The sequence below is a fragment of the Protopterus annectens genome, chromosome 7.part0, assembly GCF_019279795.1.
Source record: "Protopterus annectens isolate FY-2018-M chromosome 7.part0, PAN1.0, whole genome shotgun sequence".
In the NCBI taxonomy this organism is placed as follows: Eukaryota; Metazoa; Chordata; order Ceratodontiformes; family Protopteridae; genus Protopterus; species Protopterus annectens.
Genome location: NC_056739.1, coordinates 231,702,884 through 231,718,542, shown reverse-complemented (window position 1 = coordinate 231,718,542; position 15,659 = coordinate 231,702,884). Strand labels below are relative to the sequence as shown.

The 15,659-nt window shown below is 38.8% G+C and overlaps 1 protein-coding gene across 2 annotated transcripts in view; it reads right to left on the bottom strand.

Annotated features, from left to right (window-relative positions):
* Positions 1-15,659, bottom strand: part of LOC122806371 (NACHT, LRR and PYD domains-containing protein 14-like) — a 549,548-nt gene that overhangs the window by 515,813 nt on the left and 18,076 nt on the right. The window contains exon 1 of one of the 2 annotated variants that reach the window (XM_044076721.1): positions 4,302-4,432. The exons of the other annotated variant lie outside the window; for it this stretch is intronic. The gene's annotated coding sequence lies outside the window, so the exon portion shown is untranslated. Of the gene's footprint in view, positions 1-4,301; positions 4,433-15,659 lie in introns of those variants that run through there. 2 annotated transcript variants of the gene reach the window in all.

Below are 15,659 nucleotides of genomic sequence, written 5' to 3'. Positions count from 1 at the left end.
ATAGCAACAGATAATGGCAGGTGTCTCTTGGTTAACAGCACTGCCCCATATCCTCTGTGCGCTACTATTAAGTTTGATGCAGCTGTAATGAAAAGGGAGATAAGAAATAGACTTAAGCCATGCTGCTGTAGTAACTGTGCAATCTGGACTGCATTAGCAAGGCATTCCTGTCATTTTTCTTATTTGTAAGGCACCTCGAATTCATTAAATTGAGTGTTTAACACTGCCGTTTATGCTAAGTGGTCTAAGATTACATTTTTTTTAAAAAGTATAGATAATACAAATATGTAGAGTGAATGGCACTGTTGTAGAACAGTACCTCCCCAGTCGGGCTGTGCAGAAGTGTCCATGGCTTGTGTGACTGACATGTCAAATGGCCGTGATATTGTCACTGTCAGATCCGCATGGCAGTCGTGCATCATTTGCATACATCATGTATACATTGGTAGTTGATTGACAGATCTTGAAATCACTGCTGTAAACACGGGTTCCGCTGGGGACAGATGTTTTAACTTTGCCTTGGTCCACGCTTTACAGAGCCAGCAGGCCATTTAGGGTTAGGGCCAGGGTTAGCATTACAGGTAGGACTAACCCTAAACATTAGGGTTAGGGCTAACACTAGGACAAATCATAAATGTTAGGGTTAGGGCTAACCCTAGGCCTAACCCTAACTCTGTAAAATGTGGACCTAGGCAAAGTAATAGCATTAGTCTCCTATGGAACCAAGATAGGCATTTCTTAATGAACATCTCTATCTTATTAAACAGTAAATTAATAAATATCAGGATAAACTGGAGACAGTTGAGAGATATGAATGTCATCTAATGACCTGTCAATGCATACATCTCTTTTAATGCATTTTAATAAAGAGCTTGTTACTAACATCGTACACAGTGTTTTACTTTAGTAATAGTTCCAATTACAGTAGTGTTTCTTTACCAATATGGAATGGTTGTGCCCCCTCAAGCTAATGTACCAAATACCCAATGAATATAATATTCATAAGGCCAGTGAAGACATCACCATGGATATTCATTCATTATTCAAACACATCACCGGGTGTTGGGTGGTGGATTGGGTTTAGGTGGGCACTTTCTACTGTGCATCCAGGGAGGTACTGTTCAACAACACCAAGTAAACAAACATCTAAATGAAGGATTATTATCTCAAGCATAGGAGAAAAGCTGCCATACATAAAGTAAAGCGGCAGATTAGAAGGGCAATGAAAGAGGGCTAACAGGATTGTTTAGAGTTACGATGATGTGTAACAGACTGTAAACAAAATAATTGTCAAGAATAGTAAGTATTGATAGAACTTGCACAGGTTTAAGATTTTATTTCTTGTATTAAAGGTGACCTACTGCTTTGAATGCAGAGCCTTATAAGCATTTGAGTAATGCACACTAATTTTGCTGCTACATTTTGTTTTGGGGTTTGGATTACTTATTAAAGAAGTTAATCATTTAAGGTATTCAAACTTTACTTTTTTATTTTTGGTTACAGGGAGCTGCATAATTGAAAAATACAGTGATGGAACTCCCACTAGCTCATTCTAGACAATGCACATACTTTAGAACATGCTAAAACATAGTGTTCCTGCAACATCCAATAGAACCAAGAGCAGAAAGCCTATGCTAAGACATACTGATCCACATGACAGGCAGAATGGGGTATGATCCTAAATATTCAATATGGCAATTGTCTGGCAAAGTACTGAGGATAAGAATCACAGCTGCTCCAATAACAGAAACACACTGTGGTTAGGCAGTATACTGGCTGATACGGGAACCTTACTTGAATATAGGGATCAGACATGAATTACAATAAAAGTCTTCCAGAACTTGCATGCACAGTTGTCTGGATTCTGCAGCTGGTGGTTATAATCATAACTTGTTAAATGCATGCCTGTGGCCATTTAGTTACATGTCATCTCTGTTCACGTCTGGAATTTGATAAAGCAGAAATGTAAAAAAAGATGCAAATGTCTTTTAGCGAAGTAAGAACTGAGATGTTATAAAACAAATACTGGTAATACAAGCCCACTTTGCAGGTACACACCCAATCCTGTTTTTCTAGTTTTCTAAAGGTATTGAACAACTGCATTTCAAGTCTAGACTACCAGACACTTACCTAATGGAAATGTAACTGAATGCCTTATCACTTAAAAGTTTACAACAATCTTTCCTGCTACAATTTTTCTATGCATTTTACAATATAACTGCAAATATTAATGTAAGCTCAAGTATGTCAGAGGGAAAACAACACTTTTCTTACAACCGCTACTACCAACAAGGGCAACAATAAACAAAGTCACTGACATTGCAATACATTTAAAATGTACAAATACCAGAAGTTGTTAAGACTTGTATTTAATTGTGGCACTCATTCTTTGCAATACACACCACCCCAGGCATTGAGAAATTTAGAACAAAAACGACTAAACAAAAACCACCAAATGTATCCCAATTGGTATAAGATTTCAGAGACGCAGTTGCTAAGCAGTGACAGGAATGATTTTACACATATATGTAATATACAGTTTTTTGGGGGGAGCTACTTTGAACAGATTCCTCTGCATTAATAAGTGCAAAGGAAAGAAAAATTATGCAAACTACATGTGTGCAAACACACACACACACACACACACACACACACACACACACACACACACACACACACACACACACACACGCATGAGTTTAACAAGCTGTAGGCACACCATTTAAGCACACTGACTTTAAGGAAATTGGCACAGAAACAAATTTTACTTCAAAATCATTCCTCAGAACATATACACCAAAATCCAAATATCTGAAAACCTTGTTAAAATTATGAGCCACTATTACTTCTTGCAGGTGATTATTTCCCTTAATACAGAAGATATATAAAAGGCTGCCCAATACTAATTACAAACGTCCATACACTACAAAGTCTTAACTAACCTTGTAAAGCATACATTCTTCCACAGTTTTCACCTTATGTATGGACAATACTTCTCGTTGGTTTATGTTCATTTATTTTAATTTTTTTCCCATTTATGTTGCTGTGTGTTATGTGCTTTAGAATGCAAAAACACAACAGCATTAGCTGCACTTTTTTGTGTAGCAGACTCAGATTATGTTCTCTTCAAGCAATATTTTGTGTTCATTTCAAGATATACAAGGCACACAGTATATGTTTTTGTTGTAATGCTAATTCTCTCGTTACTCTCCCTTTATTTGTGGCACTTTTCTTGCCTTGATACTATATGAGTTTAGCAAGGACGGCATTGTTTCTGCTGGTTAAGATGACTTCAGAAGTAAGACAATGAAAATGACCAATCCAGACTGGATTATATCACTTGTACAAATTTATCAATATTATTTTTTGCAAAATGTGAAAAATAGTGCCAAAGCTGTGTAAGTCTGAAAGCTGTGCTGTCTACAGCATTACACATTAGTACTGTCATTTACTTACTTTTCACAACTCCAGAAGTATACTGCACTACAAAAAACAATCGCCTACCACAGTATGCATGGCATCCAGTTTTATACACATCTAAGCAGTAACATCAAATATGCTTTTCTTAATGTATATCATCTTAGGTGTGGTTAAGACCCATCAGAAATAAGAAGCAAAATATTTTACAGTGTGTTGTTCCACATTGAGCTAGTAATTTTTCAAGAAAAATGATTTGTAGCCATTTTTTGTTAAGTATTTGTATGTGTGCATAGTTTTGTGTGACACATTTGTAGTGTAATTGTGTAACTCTGTTTTCCTTTTCTAAAGTTTTGAAATACTAACAAAAACTGTGCAGCGTATCTTATTTGGTATGCCAAATATCTAAAAGATGTAGATGGGTTAAAGTCATTACAGAAGAAATCTAGAGACACACCCTTAAACTAAAATTCCTTAGTGCAATATGGTGAACTGAAACATACAACTAATCTTGTGTTTTATGCTGTACTCTTCTATTAGTGAAGCAAGAAAGCTGCCAAGCAGATGGTTTCCTAATTGTGATCCCACCCGCAGTTTACAATCGTTTACTCTGCCTGTAATGAAATGCACTAACACTGCATTTTAAAAAATATTGGAAAAAAGTGCACAAAGTGAATCTTGAAATTAAGCATCTTAAAATATAAACACAAATTTTAATTTCTGCACAGTTTGTCCAGAAATACCTTGTATTGCTTCATTTAAAAGGAATATGGTATGCATGCCCGTAATAGCTTTCCAAGGTTGTTCATTTACAAACAGAATAAACCACTAACATGAAGTATTGCAAATTAGATGGGAAAAAAACATGAAGATAAAGGTCTTACCACTAAAACAGCAGATGGTGTATCTGAAAAAGAATAATGTCTCTGTCCCCAAAGCAAGCATAATGCTCAAGTTTTAAATCAGATCACATTGCTTCCTGTTTTGAAACACACCCTCCCTTAATAGCTCCTCCTTTTAAAGACTTCAAACCACTTACACACTCAAACCTATCCACCCACCAGAATCATATAGATAATGCAGTCTTTTCCCTTTATGTTGGTATGGAATGTGCTTGCTGTCATTAGTTCTTGAGTCATTCAAACAATGTTTGAAATAGCACTGCTATCAGGAAATGCCTTGCAAATTGGTCGCAGACTGTAAACATCAATCTGCATTCTATGTGGTCTGTTGGCAGTAGAGGCCATTCTTTTATCAGTGAGCAGGTCATGCACAATGAAGATTTGTGTTTGTTCAGCAAAACTGTTTTAAAATTTTGATGTGTTATCTGTACTGCTGCATCACTTTCATTATAATGTGGTACTAGCAGCTGATAATGACTGAAGTCTGTAAGAGGATGCAAAGCCAGGCAAAGTGACCCTGAACTAAATACAGAACTGGGAGGAAGGGTAAAAGAATCTAGGAAGTGAAATGACTAATGTCCAAGTAAGACTGAATGAAAGAAAAAGATCTTGCCAGGTAAAGTGCTGAATATGCTTGAGCTAGCTCTGTCTCTTGGGTAATACGGTTTGCACGGAGTGGGCTACTGCACATACAGTAGCTTCAGAGCTAAATCCCTGTCAGAACCACACCTTTATAAATAAAGGGGGCAAGGAGGAGGAGGAGGCAGGAACCATCTGGGCCTGATGGAGTCTATATTATTTGTCGTAACCTGATTACAGTGAACAGTTGTTCACTGACCAAAAAGCATCGAACACCCGTTCATCAAACATTCATATCAGCAAACATTTTTCATAGGAAAGGGAGTAAGCTGGACATCATTAGAAATTTGTCCTTTTCCCAACTGTAGTGCCATCTCATAGTTGGTATATTTAAGTAGGGTGGGGTGTTGGCTTGAAATAATGCAATGTGTGTGACCATCAATGCGGTGGACAAGTAATTCCTTTTCTATAAAAAACATTTGATGATTAGATGTTCACTGTAATTAGTTTTTTGACAAAATAATATAGACCTGCCTTGATGGGTTATCATGTTTGGACTCCAAAGAGAATTTTGCTGCCCCCCAAGGAGGTTTTTACTTTCTCCAGCAAGGTTGTTAGTGCCTGGATAAACTAGCTTGTCCTATAGGGTGCCATACATGTTGAAGGACGGACTTTGACTGAAGAATATGGAGTAAAATGAAGATGGCAAATATAGCTGGTCCGCCTTACAATTAGAAGCGAAGGGCACAACAGCTAATCATAGAAGAAACTGTTAGTGAATGGGCCTGTCCGGATTTTCGCAGAATGTCCAGATTTTTTGCCTCATGTTTTTGGTCTATTTCTTATAAAATTGTGGTTTACTGGCAAATCATTGAGGACTGAAGTCAGAAAATAACGTACAGTTTCAGACTCCATATCTTTCAGAAAATTCATGCTAATTCTAAACCTGTTATTCTATCGTCTTTCTATATTTTAAGAGGAATATTTAAAATGTGTCCCTATTTTTGAGCCTTTGTCCATCAATTATTTGTGCCTTTGTCCAGATTTCTTGCTCTAAGAGGTTGAGCCATATGATGGGCCAGAGTTCTCTACCATAACAAATTTGAGCAGCAGCTGGCATTGATGGATGAAGGTATGGTCCACAGAATAATAATAGTGAGCAGAGCCAGATTATGGTAAAACGAGGCCCTAAACAGGGTGATGGACAACCCCCCCCTGCTATTCCAGTGTCCCACTACTTGACTATTTCTCCCCAGGTACCATAAACACTGTTCAAACCTGCCAGTATTCATACTGTTTTCCTCTTTACTTCTCCAGTGATTAGCGATATTTAAAACTTTTATTTCAAGTTTTATAGTGCACATACTGATAGCCATTTGCTAAAATAACAGCACAGCCTCACAATGAAAACAGACAGCCTGAACAGTAAGCTTCTCTGCCCTTGAAACTTACATTCAAAGAAAATGCATCTAGATAATGCCAGATTGTTTATCTTTGGGCTGTTTTCAAACCAGAGGCCCCTTGTACACAGTTTGGACCATGCATACATGCATGTGTTCTTTGATGCCCCATCCTGATTTTATTAAATTATATTCCATGTGTAATACAGCACCACATTAGAGTATGTTTTAAATTTGTAGTTGTGAACATTTTTCCAGTAAACAATGAAACAAAACGTATGAGGCAATAATGCCCAAACTACCCATTCCAGAACATTTCATCCACAAAAGGCCACTCAGACATCTGTCATTATAGTTTACCAGAGTCTGTCAATACACATAATCTCTGCAGAAGTAAAAGTCATCTGAATAATTCCACATTAAAGAGATCTATAACTAATGAATAGGTTGCTTCTGACAAACATGTTGCATTTAAAAAAAATGGTAAGCTGGTAATATTAAAATAAGGAATGGTTGCCAAACTGGCAGCAGGTTCATATTTACTAGGCAACTCAGAGGTGATTACTAGGGTAATGGCGCAAGAGATTTTATAAGCCTAGCCAATAATACTCAGAATATGACAATATTATATCTTAATTCCTCAAATATGGGATGCGATAGTATCAGGGAAGTGGGTCCTTGGGTGCTGGAGCCTTGAGTCATTTCACAAATTGCCTCTGTCCATTAAGGGAAGTAGGAAGTACCCAGGAGTTAATTTATGGTTCCCCATCCATTCATCCAAATTCTTTTTGAAGAATGAGGGACAGGTTTTGTTTTATGAAGATGGGAACTTCATACCATAGACAAGGGAACCCACTTGACGTACGAACCTGCTTAGGTACGTGCAGAAGGGAGGATTGCAATTGATTATGGCCCCAATGAGAGCTGAGTACAGTGACATCATGACTTCCTTAGATCTTGATACCATGCCTTTACTTATAAGTAGAGCCACATAGAAGGATTTCTTCACTGCCCTAGCTACCTAATAGTCAAAGTTTAGGTTACTATCCACCTGTGTTTCTAGGTCCCACACCACTGGGTCTACTTTTAAAGGTGTGCTATCAATGTTATAATTTGCAGGGATATCTGATCTACCAAAGGATGGGATTATGCATTTTTTGCATTTAGTTTTAGATCACGGTTTTGGCACCAGTCATTTTTAGGCCAGTCTGTAGTATGTCAACATAATTTGGGGATCCAATGTTTGCTCCCAGCTTATAGCCAACAGCAAACTTGGTGAGTCAGAAGCCCCCAATATGGGCCTTCACTTCAGAGAAGTATATACTTTACAGGAGGGGTCCCAACACTGAGCCCTGTGGGACACTGCTAGTAACAGGTTTCATATAGGAACTGGATCCACCTATCCTGACCACGTTTGTCCTGTCAGTGAGCCATTTGGCTATCCATCTTGCAATGTAGGAGTTTATGCCTAACTCAATAGATTATCATTATCTCTGAGTGGGGGATTATAGTACAGCACCCCACCCCACCACTTAAAAGGGGCAATGTAATATCAGCACTCCTTCTACATGTTGTGTGAGTAGAACCCGCAGCCTTTTGTACCAAAGTCAATTATGCTAGCTATTGTGCTAATAACACTGTTTAAAAAAATTATAGCATAAACACTGATGATGCCCATTTGCTGACTAAAACAGTAACACATTGAAAACAGACTTAGCATGAGCAACAGTAATCTTCTCTTCCCTTGAAACTCAGTATTCCTTGAAAATGCAGAGAAACTCAACAGTCTTTGAAATTGCCCCGGGGGGGGGGGGGGTGAGGGGTATTGAATCTAAATGGATTGTTAGACTTAGAGCAGATGTTTTCCTGGACTGAATGAGAAAGTACCATTGAGACCTTTCCTGAAGTCCAGGAGATAGAAGTGATATGTATGACTGTGCTTTTTACATATATTATGAGAGCATTTTTATGAGAATTTATTGTTAGTGTTGTGCAATTAGTATGAATTTATATAGTTTTTTTTTTATACATCTCTATTCATGTTTTATGAGTGGCATAGGTGTATTTATTTTATTTTATTTTACTATGGTTAATGTATTTTAGAGTAAGCACTTCATTTATGTTGTATACCATGATAGTTGTACTGTGCCTTTAATGGTTTATCTGTTTTTGTGCATTTTTTGTCATATAAGGGTGTACAAGAGGGGGAGTTATTTTGGTCTGAAGAAGCCTATTCAGGTGAAAGCACTTACCACATCTTCTGTTTGTATCACAATGAATCCAAATTTTAAAGTTCATGAAGCAGCGTTTTTTTTCAGCTTTGTTTCCTGCATTTTGGTTAGTGGTGTGTTTACTGCCTGCATCGCTACTGTGCCTTTTATGTTAGTTTATGAGCTTGGACTGAGTTTGGTACAGGTAGCGTTAGTCCTGTGGAGAGTGATGAGTTAGGGGTACTATCAAAGGGATTGACTTTTATACCTAGTTGTGACAGTAATTATGTTGATACCCTAGTACAGTTTAAGTTATTTATTAGGAATCTGTGCCTTAGATTGGAGTTTAAGGATACAATACAGGTGTTAGATGGGAAATTGTTAAAGAAGCCTAGTGTGTACATGCCAATGGTACCACCGCTAGTAGCTGCCTTCAGTAAATTTATTGAGAATGATCTGTATGACATGGAAAAGGGAGTGGGTAAGTCCAGTAAACAAATGGGCAATTTAACTTATGCACAGAGGAAAGCCCTACAATAACTGAGGAGTGATCCCTCCCTTGTCATTAGACCTGCTGACAAGGGGGGTGCCCTGGTAGTTATGGACTCTGAGTTCTATGATGAGGCAATGAGGTCTATGTTATCAGACCAAAGTTTTACAGTTTGGTGGAACGTAAGATGGTGGACATACATGTCCATAGAATACAGATGGTTTTGGATGATTTGATTAAGACCAATGTTATTATGAATGAGTTGTATGAATATTTGTTTTAGTGATCCCCTCCTGCCAGTGATACAGGGTCTTCCTAAGATCCATAAGGATAGTGTGTGTCCACCCATGAGGCTCATTGTTGTGGGCAGGGAGTGGATCATGGAACCATTTTCATTGTATGTGGAGAGGTTCCTGCGCCCAGTGGTTGACGCAAATGTTTATATTTTAAGGGACACGAAACAGTTCCTGTTGGATTTGTATGAGTCTGTGAGATTTGTCCCTGTTGATCTCCCATATTACTTAGTCATGATGGATGTTCAGTCCCTATTCACTGTGATACCAAATAGAGATGGGGTGCAGTTGGTGTCTGATTACTTGAAGGACAAATCTGGATTAGGTAGCGATGCAGTGGATCTGTTGGCTTTGTTTTTGGAAGTTGTGTTAGAGAATAAAATCTTTTGTTTTGGCTCTCAGTGCTATATACAGATAGATGGCGTGGCTATGGGCACTTCTTGTGCCAATAGTTACGCCTACCTCTTTATGGCTGCATGGGAGACCAAGTTCTTGTTTGGTATAGGTGATTTCTTGAGGAACGTGATGTTTTATAGGCATTTTGTAGACAATGTGTTTTTCATTTGGAAGGGCAAGAAAGATGAGTTATCTCTCTTCTTGGAGAGAGTTAATGGTCTAATGCAATATCTGAAATTTACCCATGAGGATTCTGAGAACTGGATTTCCTTTTTGGATGTCTACATTCAGAGATTGGAAAGTGGCCTATTGAACACAGGAGTGTATAGAAAGGAGTGTCAATGCAATTCCTATCTCCATAGATGCAGTATGCATCCAGATTACATCTTTGGTAATATTGTGAGGGGTCAGGTATATAGGGCATCACAGTATAATCCCAGTAAGGATGGTTTTGAGGCAGATGTTAGGGATTTATGTGAGAGGTTTAAGAGCAGGGAATATCGGACATCTGATATGGAGAAAGGATTGGCAGACCTCATTAATTTGAGGGAACAATCTGCTGCACCTTTTTTCTCCGAGATTGTAGTGGACCATAATGGCCACTCCCAGGGTGTTCTGGCAGGGAGTAGAAACCATGGTTTCAGAGGGCCCTTATATTATACTAAGGATGTAGGTAGGTTGAAGGATGTGATTAGATCACACTGGGGTGTGTTAACACTGGATCCAATGTGAGAGAAATTGTGGGTGCTGCCCCAGGTTTTGTCTAAAAGAATAGATCTAATCTAAAAAAAACTGCTGTGTTATCCTGTTATGGATGGTGGAGGTGATAGGGTTGCTGGTACTGTACCCTGTGGTAGTTGCAACTATTGTCGTTCCATAGCACCGATGTCCATTTCTATCACCCTGTCTATGGCACTAACCACAAAGTTAGAGTTCATGCAAACTGTGAATCTACACGTTGTTTATTTGGCCTCCTGTGGAGCCTGTGCTGCATTTTATGTAGGCAAGATGGACAGATGTCTAATGATTCCACACACTTTTTTCATTTTAAAGTACTAGATCTTACACACACTAGTTTTAGGGGGGGTGAGGGGTATCATCGTGGACCACATAAACAAAGACATTGGTAATCTCCAAACTCTGGACCCTACCCAGTTTGGATTTGTAAAAGGCAAATCATGTCTTCTAAACCTGATTGACTTCTTTGAAGCAGTCACCAAAGCCATAGATGAGGGTAAAATGGTTCACACAGCTTATCTAGATCTCGCCAAGGCTTTTGACAACATCCCCCACTCCAGAATTATAGCTAAGCTCACTAAACTAGGTATAAATCCCTATGTCACAAGATGGGTTGCCAACTGGATCACGGACAGAACCCACACTGTGAAAGTAGCGGATTCCAAATCTGACTTCAGACCAGTGACAAGTGGAGTACCACAGGGTTCAGTCCTGGGTCCTCTCCTGTTTGGTATCTACTTCTCTGAAGTGCAGGCTAACACAGAAGGTCTTTGGCTAACAAAGTTTGCAGATGACTGCAAACTAAGAGCCATAATCAAAACTCCTAACGATGTGGACAAACTACAAAAGAGCCTCACTGAGACAGATACCTGGTGTCAAAGCCATGGCCTGAAGCTCAATGCCAAAAAGTGTATTGTCATCCCCTTTGGTAAAAACTCTGTACCCATGAACTACCACATAGCTGGTAGTCTACTTAATGCCGAAAATGTGATAAGAGACCTTGGGACACAGGTGGACAGTAGTCTCTCTTTTGATAATCACATCGCCACAGTGGTCAGGAAATCCTTCTATGTGGCTCATCTCATCACAAAAGGATTCTCATCCAGAAAAAAAGAGGTCATTGTTCCCCTGTACTCATCACTCATTAGACCCATTATAGAGTACAATGCCCCTTTTGGTATGTACTTCACAAGACATCTACAACAACTGGAAAGACCACAGAAATACCACACAAAGAGGATTACTGGCCTCAAACAGATGCCCTACGCAGACCGTCTCAGAAAACTACAGCTTTACTCCATCACATATTGCCTACTCAGGGGCGATCTCTGCCTAACATACAAAGCTATGCCAAACCCAGAGCTGTTGGACATGCTCCACTTAAAGAAATCCCAATCTCTGCGAGTTACATGCTCTAGGGACCTAAACCTTGTCACCACAATAAACAGAACATGCTGGAGGGATAGATTCCTGTCCCAAAGACTTCCCATACTCTGGAACAGACTACCTATCTATGTCAAGCAGAGCTCTTCATTAGTACTCTTCAAGAAAAATCTTGATGATTGGATGGGAAATGGTAAATTCACCCCAGGGATCACTTCTGTGGCTCTGCTCGACAGGGGCACAGGAAAATAATTTTCTTGGGTGGTAAAAGCCAGGGTACATTTTTTGGCTAGGCTTATATAAGCCCAAGGGCCAATAGCCTAGTACCTACCTATGAACCTATGAACCTATGATTGTTAGACTTAGAGCAGATGTTTTCCTGGACTGAATGAGAAAGTACCATTGAGACCTTTCCTGAAGTCCAGGAGATTGAAGTGATATGTATGACTGTGCTTTTTACATATATCATGAGAGCATTTTTATGAGAAGATTTATTGTTAGTGTTGTGCAATTAGTATGAATTTATATAGTTTTTTGTTTTTTTACATCACTATTCATGTTTTGTGAGTGGTATAGGTGTTTTTATTTTATTTTATTTTACTATGGTTAATGTATTTTAGAGTAAGCACTTCATTTATGTTGTATACCATGATAGTTGAACTGTGCCTTTAATGTTTTATCTGTTTTTTGCGCCTTTTTTGCCATATAAGGGTGTACAAGAGGGGGGGGGTTCTTTTGGTCTGAAGAAGCCTATCCAGGTGAAAGCGCTTACCACATCTTCTGTTTGCATCACAATAAATCTGAATTTTAAAGTTCATGAAGCAGCTTTTTTCAGCTTTGTTTCCTGCATTTTGGTTAGTGCTCTGTTTACTGCCTGCATCGCTACTGTGCCTTTTATGTTAGTTTATGAGCTTGGACTGAGCTTGGCACAGGTAGCGCTAGTCCTGTGGGGAGTGATATTTCTTGGACTTACAAAAATAAATAAGTTTTTATTTTGCTGCTGGTATTTTGCTGGTCAGTACTGGCAGATTAACTGCCTAGCACAATACCCAATCTAAACAAGTGAAGCAGGGAATGCTTAACATTCTTTAAGATCAGATCTGATCTTGTGCTGTAGAACTACTTAACTAGTTTGTCTTTTTCTGGATATCAGAACATAATCATAACACTCCATGCATTACATAGAATTATACAATGCCCCCCCATTAATATTCCAAAATGTGCACACTGATTGTCCAGCGTGCCCGTTGTAAATCCGACATATACTAATGGAAAAAGGTCCGGTCGCCTGGACTTTTTCCATTAGTATAAGTCTTGATTGTTTTGTGTTAGGTAGCAATGGAGAACGGAAGATCTCTGTTGCTGTAATCTCGCTATGTTATATGTTTAACATAGCGAGATGTCTTAAAAAAAAAGCAACAGAGATCTTCCTTTCTCCATTGCATTTTAAAAAGATATCTCGCTATGTTAAACTCATTTAACATAGCAAGATAGCTTTAAAAAAGGGAACAGAGATCTTCCTTTCTCCGTTGCTTTTTTTAAAGATATCTCGCTATCTTAAACTCATTTGACATAGCGAGACAGCTTTAAAAAAGCAACAGAGATCTTCCCTTCTCCGTTGCTTCCTCTACACAGCTCTGATGTACTGCGTAAGCATAAGCATGCACAGTACATCAGAAAAAGCTCCATGATAACGGAAAACCATGGAAGGGCACCACACAGGTATTATACAAAGGCATTATTTAAGAAAAGTATTTTTTTCTTAAATAATGTCATTGTATAATAGCAATAATCCGTGTCTGGGTATGGGTAATGCTAGATTTGCCCACAGTTGTCTTTGTTTGGTCACTCGGGCTTCACCCTTGTTACCAAACCACACCAACCGTGGGTAAATCAACCATTACCCACACCCAGACGTGGGTTATTGCTTAAATAATAAATGCTAATAACAATAATGCATTTAGTAAACGTACAAAAAAAAAGATGACAACAGAGTATGACATAAGGTTACAATTTACTAATAATCATCTTGTGCCACAAAAATAAAGAGACTATTTTGAACCATTTAAAACCAGTCAGCACTGGGGAGTTCTACATACATACAGCAGATTCTAACAGTGCAGCTGTTGGTAAGCATGAGAACAATTCCCTGAAGCTCCTATTCACACTTCTGGTGCCGTGAACAGCACAAAAACTGTGTGAAGGGCACAGAAGGCTGGGAGAACAAGTCATGCAGATGATTTAGAACTTTATAGAAGATATGGAATTTATCCAGTGGCAATTACAGACTGTAGAGAGGGGGTATAATGTGCTGGTATGTAGTTATTTTGTTATTAACCATCCAGTGGAGTTTGGCAGAGGCTGAAAGCAATCAACTTCTGATTTAGCAGGCCCAAATGTATAGTACTGCAGTAGTCCACCAGGAGGCCCACAAGTGTCATGAAATGCTTAATAAGTCAATGTTCTTATGAACGAAGCATGAGGATTTGATGAAGTCTGACAACTTGTTCATCAAAAATTATGCCTAAGTTATGCACATTCAACACAGACTGTCATTACCAAAGGTCATAAGAGAGGACAAAACTGATACACACAAATCATGCAAAGCAGAGTGAATAGCCATGGCAACCGTTATGTAGGTGTTGAGCTCCAGTTCATTTGCAACCAACTTGAAGCTGCTGAGCTTCATCACATTTCAGATTAATGATTGTGGATGCATTCCAAATCTGCTGATAACATGTTTAAGGGGCTCTATATCATGTAGTCGAAATTCTGCAAGTTCAAACACCATATGTTCGAAACATAATGTTCAAACTTACAGAATTTTGAATACGTACAAAAAAAACACAGCAAAAAAGAAAATAAATGGTTGTAAGCAGGGGGGCAAGCCCCCATGCACTCCCCACACACCCCGCTCTTTAAATATAACAACTCTAAGATCGCACTTCAATGCGGTATATAGAATTTTCCCTTTATTGCACTGTAGCGTGGTCTCAGAGTTGGTATATTTAAAGAGTGGAGGGTGTGGGGGCGCAGGGGGGCTTGCCCCCCTTCTTACAACTGTCAGGACGTTGTTCCTGTTTTTTATTTATTTTTTGGGGGTTCGAAGTATGGCAACTTCGAACATATGGTCTCGACCATATCACATTCAAAGTTGTCATACTTCAACTACATGATATAGACCCTGTTTAGGGCAGACATTGGATGTGATTAATTCAGAGTGGAGAGCAGTGCTGATTTAGTAAAGGTTCATTCAGTGATGCATCAAAAAGCGAATTATGAATGTAAGAACCAAGGGGGCAGTATCAGCATATTGAGCAAAAGACCACATAACAAAGATGACAACCAGAGACAACAACAATTACAGTGCCATATCAGTATGTATGATTGACATTCATGTCATGATAAAGATATTCTACTGTGCCAAAGCAAGGGTGATTGGCTATGTTTAGCGTGACAGTAGAGAGAGTAACAGCCAGTTGCAGAGCAATAGGGCAGCATCGCGGCCAACAAGAACATTAATGTATGAGTGTTCATCAAAGTAGCCAACCTGCACATCACATAAGTTCATTTGAAAAGCAGGGAGTAGAGCACAGCACAGCACAGCTACAAAAAACACAAAGCGGGGAAGAAGGGATGTAATATAAAATTTTAAAGAGAAAGTCACATTTTCTTTATTAAAAGTTGATGGGGGAGGTATCAAGGGATGTCTTTGGGTATGAAACACGGAAAAGGGAAGGTAATAGGTATTGATAGAAGCATGGAACTTACAGACAACTGTAATGTATATGCTAAGGGTGGGTTGGACAGTGGATGGACACAGTGGATTATTAGTAATGGGGAAAGCTGGA